Raw genomic sequence first — 15,268 nt, 5'->3', positions numbered from 1 at the left:
TCTGATTCTTATATGCATTCATAACTACAGACTTTCTGATTCTGATATGCATTCATAACTCACACTTTCTGATTCTTAAATACATTCAAAACTACAGACTTTCTGATTCTTATATGCATTCATAACTACAGACTTTCTGATTCTTACATGCATTCATAACTCACACTTTCTGATTCTTAAATACATTCAAAACTACAGACTTTCTGATTCTTATATGCATTCATAACTACAGACTTTCTGATTCTTATATGCATTCATATCTCAGATTTTATGATTCTTATATGCATTCATAAGTACAGACTTTCTGATTCTTATATGCATTCATAACTACAGAATTTATGATTCTTATATGCATTCATAAATACAGACTTTCTGATGCTTATATGTATTCATAACTCACACTTTATTATTGTTATATGTATTCATAACTCACACTTTCTGATTCTTATATGCATTCATAACTCACACTTTCTGATTCTTATATATATTCATAACTACAGATTTTCTGATTCTCATATGCATTCATAACTCACACTTTCTGATTCTTATATATTTTCATAACTCACACTTTCTGATTCTTCTGTGTATTCATAACTACAGACTTTCTGATTCTTATATGCATTCATATCTCAGATTTTATGATTCTTATATGCATTCATAACTACAGATTTTCTGATTCTTATATGCATTCATAACTACAGATTTTCTGATTCTTATATGCATTCATAACTACAGACTTTCTGATTCTTATATGCATTCATAACTACAGACTTTCTGATTCTTATATGCATTCATAACTACAGACTTTCTGATTCTTATATGCATTCATATCTCAGATTTTATGATTCTTATATGCATTTATAACTACAGACTTTCTGATTCTTATATACATTCATAACTACAGATTTTCTGATTCTTATATGCATTCATAAATACAGACTTTCTGATGCTTATATGTATTCATAACTCACACTTTATGATTCTTATATGTATTCATAACTACAGACTTTCTGATTCTTATATGCATTCATAACTCACACTTTCTGATTCTTAAATACATTCAAAACTACAGACTTTCTGATTCTTATATGCATTCATAACTACAGACTTTCTGATTCTTATATGCATTCATAACTACAGACTTTCTGATTCTTATATGCATTCATAACTACAGACTTTCTGATTCTTATATGCATTCATAACTACAGACTTTCTGATTCTCATATGCATTCATAACTATAGATTTTCTGATTCTGATATGCATTCATAACTCACACTTTCTGATTCTCATATGCATTCATAACTCACACTTTCTGATTCTTATATGCATTCATAACTATAGATTTTCTGATTCTAATATGCATTCATCACTACAGACTTTCTGATTCTTATATGCATTCATAACTCAGATTTTATGATTCTTATATGCATTCATAACTACAGACTTTCTGATTCTTATATACATTCATAACTATAGATTTTCTGATTCTTATATGCATTCATAAATACAGATTTCTGATGCTTATATGTATTCATAACTCACACTTTATGATTCTTATATGTATTCATAACTACAGACTTTCTGATTCTTATATGCATTCATAACTACAGACTTTCTGATTCTCATATGCATTCATAACTATAGATTTTCTAATTCTTATATGCATTCATAACTCACACTTTCTGATTCTTAAATACATTCAAAACTACAGACTTTCTGATTCTGACATGCATTCATAACTCAAACTTTCTGATTCTTATATGCATTCATAACTATATATTTTCTGATTCTTATATGCATTCATAACTATAGATTTTCTGATTCTTATATGCATTCATGACTACAGACTTTCTGATTCGTATATGCATTCATAACTACAGACTTTCTGATTCGTATATGCATTCATAACTCACACTTTCTGATTCTTATATGCATTCATAACTATAGATTTTCTGATTCGTATATGCATTCATAACTCACACTTTCTGATTCCTAAATACATTATAAACTACAGACTTTCTGATTCTTATATGCATTCATAACTACAGACTTTCTGATTCGAATATGCATTCAGAACTCACACTTTCTGATTCCTAAATACATTCTAAACTACAGACTTTCTGATTCTTATATACATTCATAACTACAGACTTTCTGATTCTTATATGCAATCATATCTCAGATTTTATGATTCTTATATGTATTCATAACTCACACTTTATGATTCGTATATGCATTCATAACTCACACTTTCTGATTCTTATATGCATTCATAACACACACTTTATGATTCGTATATGCATTCATAACTCACACTTTCTGATTCTTATATGCATTCATAACTACAGAATTTCTGATTCTTATATGCATTCATAACTACAGACTTTCTGATTGTTATATGCATTCATAACTTACACTTTCTGATTCTTATATGCATTCATAAATACAGACTTTCTGATGCTTATATGTATTCATAACTCACACTTTCTGATTCTTATATGCATTCATAACTACAGACTTTCTGATTCTTATATACATTCTTAAATACAGATTTTCTGATTCTTATATGCATTCATAAATACAGACTTTCTGATGCTTATATGTATTCATAACTCACACTTTCTGATTGTTATATGTATTCATAACTACAGACTTTCTGATTCTTACATGCATTCATAAATACAGACTTTCTGATGCTTATATGTATTCATAACTCACACTTTATGATTCTTATATGTATTCATAACTACAGACTTTCTGATTCTTATATGCATTCATAAATACAGACTTTCTGATGCTTATATGTATTCATAACTCACACTTTCTGATTCTTATGTGTATTCATAACTACAGAATTTCTGATTCTTATATGCATTCATAACTACAGACTTTCTGATTCTTATATGCATTCATAACTACAGATTTTATGATTCTTATATGCATTCATAAATACAGACTTTCTGATGCTTATATGTATTCATAACTCACACTTTATGATTCTTATATGCATTCATAACTACAGACTTTCTGATTCTTATATGCATTCATAACTACAGACTTTCTGATTCTTATATGCATTCATAACTCACACTTTCTGAGTCTTAAATACATTCAAAACTACAGACTTTCTGATTCTTACATGCATTCATATCTCAGATTTTATGATTCTTATATGCATTCATAACTACAGACTTTCTGATTCTTATATACATTCATAACTACAGATTTTCTGATTCTTATATGCATTCATAAATACAGACTTTCTGATGCTTATATGTATTCATAACTCACACTTTCTGATTCCTAAATATATTATAAACTACAGACTTTCATATTCGTATATGCATTCATAACTACAGACTTTCTGATCGGAATATGCATTCATAACTCACACATTCTGATTCCTAAACACATTCTAAACTACAGACTTTCTGATTCTAATATGCATTCATAACTACAGACTTTCTGATTCGTATATGCATTCAGAACTCACACTTTCTGATTCCTAAATACATTCTAAACTACAGACTTTCTGATTCTTATATGCATTCATAACTCAGATTTTATGATTCTTATATGCATTCATAAATACAGATTTCTTATGCTTATATGTATTCATAACTCACACTTTATGATTCTTATATGTATTCATAACTACAGACTTTCTGATTCTTATATGCATTCATAACTACAGACTTTCTGATTCTCATATGCATTCATAACTATAGATTTTCTAATTCTTATATGCATTCATAACTCACACTTTCTGATTCTTAAATACATTCAAAACTACAGACTTTCTGATTCTTATATGCATTCATAACTACAGACTTTCTGATTCTTATATGCATTCATAACTACAGACTTTCTGATTCTTATATGCATTCATAACTACAGACTTTCTGATTCTCATATGCATTCATAACTACAGACTTTCTGATTCTTATATGCATTCATAACTACAGACTTTCTTATTCTGATATGCATTCATAACTCAAACTTTCTGATTCTTATATGCATTCATAACTATAGATTTTCTGATTCTTATATGCATTCATAACTATAGATTTTCTGATTCTGATATGCATTCATAACTCACACTTTCTGATTCTTATATGCATTCATAACTACAGACTTTCTGATTCGTATATGCATTCATAACTCACACTTTCTGATTCCTAAATACATTATAAACTACAGACTTTCATATTCGTATATGCATTCATAACTACAGACTTTCTGATTCGTATATGCATTCATAACTCACACTTTCTGATTCCTAAACACATTCTAAACTACAGACTTTCTGATTCTAATATGCATTCATAACTACAGACTTTCTGATTCGTATATGCATTCATAACTCACACTTTCTGATTCCTAAATACATTCTAAACTACAGACTTTCAGATTCGTATATGCATTCATAACTCACACTTTCTGATTCCTAAATACATTCTAAACTACAGACTTTCAGATTCGTATATGCATTCAGAACTCACACTTTGTGATTCCTAAATACATTCTAAACTACAGACTTTCTGATTCTTAAATACATTCAAAAATGCAGACTTTCTGATTCTTACATGCATTCATAACTACAGACTTTCTGATTCTTATATACATTCATAACTATATATTTTCTGATTCTTATATGCATTCATAAATACAGACTTTCTGATGCTTATATGTATTCATAACTCACACTTTATGATTCTTATATGTATTCATAACTACAGACTTTCTGATTCTTATATGCATTCATAACTACAGACTTTCTGATTCTCATATGCATTCATAACTATAGATTTTCTAATTCTTATATGCATTCATAACTACAGACTTTCTGATTCTTATATACATTCATAACTATATATTTTCTGATTCTTATATTCATTCATAAATACAGACTTTCTGATGCTTATATGTATTCATAACTCACACTTTATGATTCTTATATGTATTCATAACTACAGACTTTCTGATTCTTATATGCATTCATAACTACAGACTTTCTGATTCTCATATGCATTCATAACTCACACTTTCTGATTCTTAAATACATTCAAAACTACAGACATTCTGATTCTTATATGCATTCATATCTACAGACTTTCTGATTCTTATATGCATTCATAACTACAGACTTTCTGATTCTCATATGCATTCATAACTACAGAATTTCTGATTCTTATATGCATTCATAACTACAGACTTTCTGATTCTTATATGCATTCATAACTACAGATTTTATGATTCTTATATGCATTCATAAATACAGACTTTCTGATGCTTATATGTATTCATAACTCACACTTTATGATTCTTATATGCATTCATAACTACAGACTTTCTGATTCTTATATGCATTCATAACTACAGACTTTCTGATTCTTATATGCATTCATAACTCACACTTTCTGAGTCTTAAATACATTCAAAACTACAGACTTTCTGATTCTTACATGCATTCATATCTCAGATTTTATGATTCTTATATGCATTCATAACTACAGACTTTCTGATTCTTATATACATTCATAACTACAGATTTTCTGATTCTTATATGCATTCATAAATACAGACTTTCTGATGCTTATATGTATTCATAACTCACACTTTCTGATTCCTAAATATATTATAAACTACAGACTTTCATATTCGTATATGCATTCATAACTACAGACTTTCTGATCGGAATATGCATTCATAACTCACACATTCTGATTCCTAAACACATTCTAAACTACAGACTTTCTGATTCTAATATGCATTCATAACTACAGACTTTCTGATTCTTATATGCATTCATAACTCAGATTTTATGATTCTTATATGCATTCATAAATACAGATTTCTTATGCTTATATGTATTCATAACTCACACTTTATGATTCTTATATGTATTCATAACTACAGACTTTCTGATTCTTATATACATTCATAACTATAGATTTTCTGATTCTTATATGCATTCATAAATACAGATTTCTTATGCTTATATGTATTCATAACTCACACTTTATGATTCTTATATGTATTCATAACTACAGACTTTCTGATTCTTATATGCATTCATAACTACAGACTTTCTGATTCTCATATGCATTCATAACTATAGATTTTCTAATTCTTATATGCATTCATAACTCACACTTTCTGATTCTTAAATACATTCAAAACTACAGACTTTCTGATTCTTATATGCATTCATAACTACAGACTTTCTGATTCTTATATGCATTCATAACTACAGACTTTCTGATTCTTATATGCATTCATAACTACAGACTTTCTGATTCTCATATGCATTCATAACTACAGACTTTCTGATTCTTATATGCATTCATAACTACAGACTTTCTTATTCTGATATGCATTCATAACTCAAACTTTCTGATTCTTATATGCATTCATAACTATAGATTTTCTGATTCTTATATGCATTCATAACTATAGATTTTCTGATTCTGATATGCATTCATAACTCACACTTTCTGATTCTTATATGCATTCATAACTATAGATTTTCTGATTCTTATATGCATTCATAACTACAGACTTTCTGATTCGTATATGCATTCATAACTCACACTTTCTGATTCCTAAATACATTATAAACTACAGACTTTCATATTCGTATATGCATTCATAACTACAGACTTTCTGATTCGTATATGCATTCATAACTCACACTTTCTGATTCCTAAACACATTCTAAACTACAGACTTTCTGATTCTAATATGCATTCATAACTACAGACTTTCTGATTCGTATATGCATTCATAACTCACACTTTCTGATTCCTAAATACATTCTAAACTACAGACTTTCAGATTCGTATATGCATTCAGAACTACACGACTTTGCTGATTCCTAAATACACTATTCTATAACTACTACGACTTTCTGATTCTTAAATACATTCAAAAATGCAGACTTTCTGATTCTTACATGCATTCATAACTACAGACTTTCTGATTCTTATATACATTCATAACTATATATTTTCTGATTCTTATATGCATTCATAAATACAGACTTTCTGATGCTTATATGTATTCATAACTCACACTTTATGATTCTTATATGTATTCATAACTACAGACTTTCTGATTCTTATATGCTTTCATAACTACAGACTTTCTGATTCTCATATGCATTCATAACTATAGATTTTCTAATTCTTATATGCATTCATAACTACAGACTTTCTGATTCTTATATACATTCATAACTATATATTTTCTGATTCTTATATTCATTCATAAATACAGACTTTCTGATGCTTATATGTATTCATAACTCACACTTTATGATTCTTATATGTATTCATAACTACAGACTTTCTGATTCTTATATGCATTCATAACTACAGACTTTCTGATTCTCATATGCATTCATAACTATAGATTTTCTAATTCTTATATGCATTCATAACTCACACTTTCTGATTCTTAAATACATTCAAAACTACAGACTTTCTGATTCTTATATGCATTCATAACTACAGACTTTCTGATTCTTATATGCATTCATAACTACAGACTTTCTGATTCTGATATGCATTCATAACTCACACTTTCTGATTCTTAAATACATTCAAAACTACAGACTTTCTGATTCTTACATGCATTCATAACTCACACTTTCTGATTCTTATATGCATTCATAACTACAGACTTTCTGATTCTTATATGCATTCATATCTCAGATTTTATGATTCTTATATGCATTCATATCTCAGATTTTATGATTCTTATATGCATTCATAACTACAGACTTTATGATTCTTATATACATTCATAACTACAGATTATCTGATTCTTTTATGCATTCATAAATACAGACTTTCTGATGCTTATATGTATTCATAACTCACACTTTATGATTCTTATATGTATTCATAACTACAGACTTTCTGATTCTTATATGCATTCATAACTCACACTTTCTGATTCTTATATGTATTCATAACTACAGACTTTCTGATTCTCATATGCATTCATAACTATAGATTTTCTAATTCTTATATGCATTCATAACTCACACTTTCTGATTCTTATATGCATTCATAACTACATACTTTCTGATTCTTATATGCATTCATAACTACAGACTTTCTGATTCTCATATGCATTCATAACTACAGACTTTCTGATTCGTATATGCATTCATAACTCACACTTTCTGATTCTTATATGCATTCATAACTATAGATTTTCTGATTCTTATATGCATTCATAACTACAGACTTTCTGATTCGTATATGCATTCATAACTCACACTTTCTGATTCCTAAATACATTCTAAACTACAGACTTTCTGATTCGTATATGCATTCAGAACTCACACTTTCTGATTCCTAAATACATTCTAAACTGCAGACTTTCTGATTCTTACATGCATTCATAACTACAGACTTTCTGATTCTTATATACATTCATAACTATATATTTTCTGATTCTTATATGCATTCATAACTACAGACTTTCTGATTCTGATATGCATTCATAACTCACACTTTCTGATTCTTAAATACATTCAAAACTACAGACTTTCTGATTCTTACATGCATTCATAACTCACACTTTCTGATTCTTATATGCATTCATAACTACAGACTTTCTGATTCTTATATGCATTCATATCTCAGATTTTATGATTCTTATATGCATTCATAACTACAGACTTTATGATTCTTATATACATTCATAACTCAAACTTTATGATTCTTATATGTATTCATAACTACAGACTTTCTGATTCTGATATGCATTCATAACTACAGACTTTCTGATGCTTATATGTATTCATAACTCACACTTTATGATTCTTATATGTATTCATAACTACAGACTTTCTGATTCTTATATGCATTCATAACTACAGACTTTCTGATTCTCATATGCATTCATAACTATAGATTTTCTAATTCTTATATGCATTCATAACTCACACTTTCTGATTCTTAAATACATTCAAAACTACAGACTTTCTGATTCTTATATGCATTCATAACTACAGACTTTCTGATTCTTATATGCATTCATAACTACAGACTTTCTGATTCTGATATGCATTCATAACTCACACTTTCTGATTCTTAAATACATTCAAAACTACAGACTTTCTGATTCTTACATGCATTCATAACTCACACTTTCTGATTCTTATATGCATTCATAACTACAGACTTTCTGATTCTTATATGCATTCATATCTCAGATTTTATGATTCTTATATGCATTCATAACTACAGACTTTATGATTCTTATATACATTCATAACTACAGATTATCTGATTCTTTTATGCATTCATAAATACAGACTTTCTGATGCTTATATGTATTCATAACTCACACTTTATGATTCTTATATGTATTCATAACTACAGACTTTCTGATTCTTATATGCATTCATAACTCACACTTTCTGATTCTTATATGTATTCATAACTATAGATTTTCTAATTCTTATATGCATTCATAACTCACACTTTCTGATTCTTATATGCATTCATAACTACATACTTTCTGATTCTTATATGCATTCATAACTACAGACTTTCTGATTCTCATATGCATTCATAACTATAGATTTTCTAATTCTTATATGCATTCATAACTCACACTTTCTGATTCTTATATGCATTCATAACTACATACTTTCTGATTCTTATATGCATTCATAACTACAGACTTTCTGATTCTCATATGCATTCATAACTATAGATTTTCTGATTCTGATATGCATTCATAACTACAGACTTTCTGATTCGTATATGCATTCATAACTCACACTTTCTGATTCCTAAATACATTCTAAACTACAGACTTTCTGATTCGTATATGCATTCAGAACTCACACTTTCTGATTCCTAAATACATTCTAAACTGCAGACTTTCTGATTCTTACATGCATTCATAACTACAGACTTTCTGATTCTTATATACATTCATAACTATATATTTTCTGATTCTTATATGCATTCATAACTACAGACTTTCTGATTCTGATATGCATTCATAACTCACACTTTCTGATTCTTAAATACATTCAAAACTACAGACTTTCTGATTCTTACATGCATTCATAACTCACACTTTCTGATTCTTATATGCATTCATAACTACAGACTTTCTGATTCTTATATGCATTCATATCTCAGATTTTATGATTCTTATATGCATTCATAACTACAGACTTTATGATTCTTATATACATTCATAACTCAAACTTTATGATTCTTATATGTATTCATAACTACAGACTTTCTGATTCTGATATGCATTCATAACTACAGACTTTCTGATGCTTATATGTATTCATAACTCACACTTTATGATTCTTATATGTATTCATAACTACAGACTTTCTGATTCTTATATGCATTCTGTAAGGGGGTTTAGAGGAAAGGAGGAGGCGAGAACCGGCTTGACAACTTAAATAATAATTTATTAAACAAAAACACACAACTAAAAACACAGCACAGCTGTCTGTAATTCTCTCTCTCTCTCGAACTGTCGTCCCCGGCCGCCTTTATCCCTCGCGCGCCCCATCAGGCTGATTGGGGACCGGGTGTGTCTCATTCCAGCCCGGCCCCGCCCTCCTCAGCTCTACACTCCTCCCGGCGTTGCCTCAGGCCGGGGAGCCCCCGGCATGACGTACATCCCCCCCCACCCTTCCTCTCCGGGTGGGGGGGCGTGCCTTAGCCCCGACTGCCGGCGGGTCCTCCCCGCCTTCCTCGACCTGGGAGGAGGAAAAAACACAAAATGGCGAGGGAAAGGCCAACCCGGAGCGGCAGAGAGAGAGAGAGAGGAGAGAGAGGAAAAAAAAAAACCTCACCGGTTCTCTGATGCGCCGTCGCGTGGTCCTCGATCACTACTCCACCCTCTCAGGCGGACTGCAGCCGCTCCTCCCCGGGCGGACCGGAGTCAGACCTCCGACCCCCAGCGGACAGAATGCCCCTCCGCGTTCCCGGCGTCCCGTGGAGACTCTCCTCCGCCCCTGGCAGCGGCCCTACCACTCCAGGCGGACGGGGAGTCACTTCCCTCCTCCCCCCCCGCGGACGGCGGTCTTCTCTCGACCCCTCCGCGTTCCCGGGGGACGGCAGGGCACTCCTCCGCCCCCGGCAGCGGCTCCCTCGCTCCAGGCGGTCGTGGAGTCCCGTCCCCACTCGCCTCGCGGACGGCGGCCGTTCCCCGCATCCGGGTAGTCGGGCTACTCCGTCCCCCGTCGGACGGCAGCGGCGCTCCCCTGGGTGGACGGCAGTGTCGAGGACCCTGCGACGGGAATCCCTCCTCCTTCCCGGGTTTCGGCACCAGTGTAAGGGGGTTTAGAGGAAAGGAGGAGGCGAGAACCGGCTTGACAACTTAAATAATAATTTATTAAACAAAAACCCAAACAAAAACACACAACTAAAAACACAGCACAGCTGTCTGTAATTCTCTCTCTCTCTCGAACTGTCGTCCCCGGCCGCCTTTATCCCTCGCGCGCCCCATCAGGCTGATTGGGGACCGGGTGCGTCTCATTCCAGCCCGGCCCCGCCCTCCTCAGCTCTACACATTCATAACTCACACTTTCTGATTCTTATATGTATTCATAACTACAGACTTTCTGATTCTTATATGCATTCATAACTATAGATTTTCCAATTCTTATATGCATTCATAACTCACACTTTCTGATTCTTATATGTATTCATAACTACAGACTTTCTGATTCTCATATGCATTCATAACTATAGATTTTCTTATTCTTATATGCATTCATAACTCACACTTTCTGATTCTTATATGCATTCATAACTACATACTTTCTGATTCTTATATGCATTCATAACTACAGACTTTCTGATTCTCATATGCATTCATAACTATAGATTTTCTGATTCTGATATGCATTCATATCTCACACTTTCTGATTCTTATATGCATTCATAACTATAGATTTTCTGATTCTTATATGCATTCATAACTACAGACTTTCTGATTCGTATATGCATTCATAACTCACACTTTCTGATTCCTAAATACATTATAAACTACAGACTTTCATATTCGTATATGCATTCATAACTACAGACTTTCTGATTCGTATATGCATTCATAACTCACACTTTCTGATTCCTAAACACATTCTAAACTACAGACTTTCTGATTCTAATATGCATTCATAACTACAGACTTTCTGATTCGTATATGCATTCATAACTCACACTTTCTGATTCCTAAATACATTCTAAACTACAGACTTTCAGATTCGTATATGCATTCAGAACTCACACTTTCTGATTCCTAAATACATTCTAAACTACAGACTTTCAGATTCGTATATGCATTCAGAACTCACACTTTGTGATTCCTAAATACATTCTAAACTACAGACTTTCTGATTCTTAAATACATTCAAAAATGCAGACTTTCTGATTCTTACATGCATTCATAACTACAGACTTTCTGATTCTTATATACATTCATAACTATATATTTTCTGATTCTTATATGCATTCATAAATACAGACTTTCTGATGCTTATATGTATTCATAACTCACACTTTATGATTCTTATATGTATTCATAACTACAGACTTTCTGATTCTTATATGCATTCATAACTACAGACTTTCTGATTCTCATATGCATTCATAACTATAGATTTTCTAATTCTTATATGCATTCATAACTACAGACTTTCTGATTCTTATATACATTCATAACTATATATTTTCTGATTCTTATATGCATTCATAAATACAGACTTTCTGATGCTTATATGTATTCATAACTCACACTTTATGATTCTTATATGTATTCATAACTACAGACTTTCTGATTCTTATATGCATTCATTACTACAGACTTTCTGATTCTCATATGCATTCATAACTATAGATTTTCTAATTCTTATATGCATTCATAACTCACACTTTCTGATTCTTAAATACATTCAAAACTACAGACTTTCTGATTCTTATATGCATTCATAACTACAGACTTTCTGATTCTCATATGCATTCATAACTACAGACTTTCTGATTCTGATATGCATTCATAACTCACACTTTCTGATTCTTATATGCATTCATAACTATAGATTTTCTGATTTTTATATGCATTCATAACTATAGATTTTCTGATTCTGATATGCATTCATAACTCACACTTTCTGATTCTTATATGCATTCATAACTCACACTTTCTGATTCTTATATGCATTCATAACTATAGATTTTCTGATTCTTATATGCATTCATAACTCACACTTTCTGATTCCTAAATACATTATAAACTATAGACTTTCTGATTCGTATATGCATTCATAACTACAGACTTTCTGATTCATATGCATTCATAACTCACACTTTCTGATTCTTATATGCATTCATAACTATAGATTTTCTGATTCTTATATGCATTCATAACTACAGACTTTCTGATTCGTATATGCATTCATAACTCACACTTTCTGATTCTTATATGCATTCATAACTATAGATTTTCTGATTCGTATATGCATTCATAACTACAGACTTTCTGATTCGTACATGCATTCATAACTCACACTTTCTGATTCCTAAATACATTATAAACTACAGATTTTCTGATTCTTATATGCATTCATAACTACAGACTTTCTGATTCGTATATGCATTCATAACTCACACTTTCTGATTCTTAAGTGCATTCATAATTCACACTTTCTGATTCTTATATGCATTCATATCTCAGATTTTATGATGCTTATATGTATTCATAACTCACACTTTCTGATTCTTATATGTATTCATAACTACAGACTTTCTGATTCTTATATACATTCATAACTACAGATTTTCTGATTCTTACATGCATTCATAACTACAGACTTTCTGATTCTCATATGCATTCATAACTATAGATTTTCTAATTCTTATATGCATTCATAACTCACACTTTCTGATTCTTATATGCATTCATAACTACAGACTTTCTGATTCTTATATGCATTCATAACTACAGACTTTCTGATTCTCATATGCATTCATAACTACAGACTTTCTGATTCTGATATGCATTCATAACTCACACTTTCTGATTCTTATATGCATTCATAACTATAGATTTTCTGATTCTGATATGCATTCATAACTCACACTTTCTGATTCTTATATGCATTCATAACTATAGATTTTCTGATTCTTATATGCATTCATAACTCACACTTTCTGATTCCTAAATACATTATAAACTACAGACTTTCTGATTCGTATATGCATTCATAACTACAGACTTTCTGATTCATATGCATTCATAACTCACACTTTCTGATTCTTATATGCATTCATAACTATAGATTTTCTGATTCTTATATGCATTCATAACTACAGACTTTCTGATTCATATATGCATTCATAACTCACACTTTCTGATTCTTAAGTGCATTCATAATTCACACTTTCTGATTCTTATATGCATTCATATCTCAGATTTTATGATGCTTATATGTATTCATAACTCACACTTTCTGATTCTTATATGTATTCATAACTACAGACTTTCTGATTCTTATATACATTCATAACTACAGATTTTCTGATTCTTACATGCATTCATAAATACAGACTTTCTGATGCTTATATGTATTCATAACTCACACTTTCTGATTCTTACATGCATTCATAACTCACACTTTCTGATTCTTATGTGTATTCATAACTACAGACTTTCTGATTCTTATATGCATTCATAACTACAGACTTTCTGATTCTTACATGCATTCATAACTCACACTTTATGATTCTTCTGTGTATTCATAACTACAGACTTTCTGATTCTTATATGCATTCATATCTCAGATTTTATGATTCTTATATGCATTCATAACTACAGATTTTCTGTTTCTTATATGCATTCATAACTACAGATTTTCTGATTCTTATATGCATTCATAACTACAGACTTTCTGATTCTTATATGCATTCATAACTACAGACTTTCTGATTCTGATATGCATTCATAACTCACACTTTCTGATTCTTAAATACATTCAAAACTACAGACTTTCTGATTCTTATGTGTATTCATAACTACAGACTTTCTGATTCTTATATGCATTCATAACTACAGACTTTCTGATTCTTACATGCATTCATAACTCACACTTTATGATTCTTCTGTGTATTCATAACTACAGACTTTCTGATTCTTATATGCATTCATATCTCAGATTTTATGATTCTTATATGCATTCATAACTACAGATTTTCTGTTTCTTATATGCAT

This window comes from Myxocyprinus asiaticus, chromosome 17, assembly GCF_019703515.2.
Source record: "Myxocyprinus asiaticus isolate MX2 ecotype Aquarium Trade chromosome 17, UBuf_Myxa_2, whole genome shotgun sequence".
Classification (NCBI taxonomy): Eukaryota; Metazoa; Chordata; class Actinopteri; order Cypriniformes; family Catostomidae; genus Myxocyprinus; species Myxocyprinus asiaticus.
The sequence above is the reverse complement of the archived record's forward strand: the minus strand, read 5'-3'. Positions refer to the sequence as shown.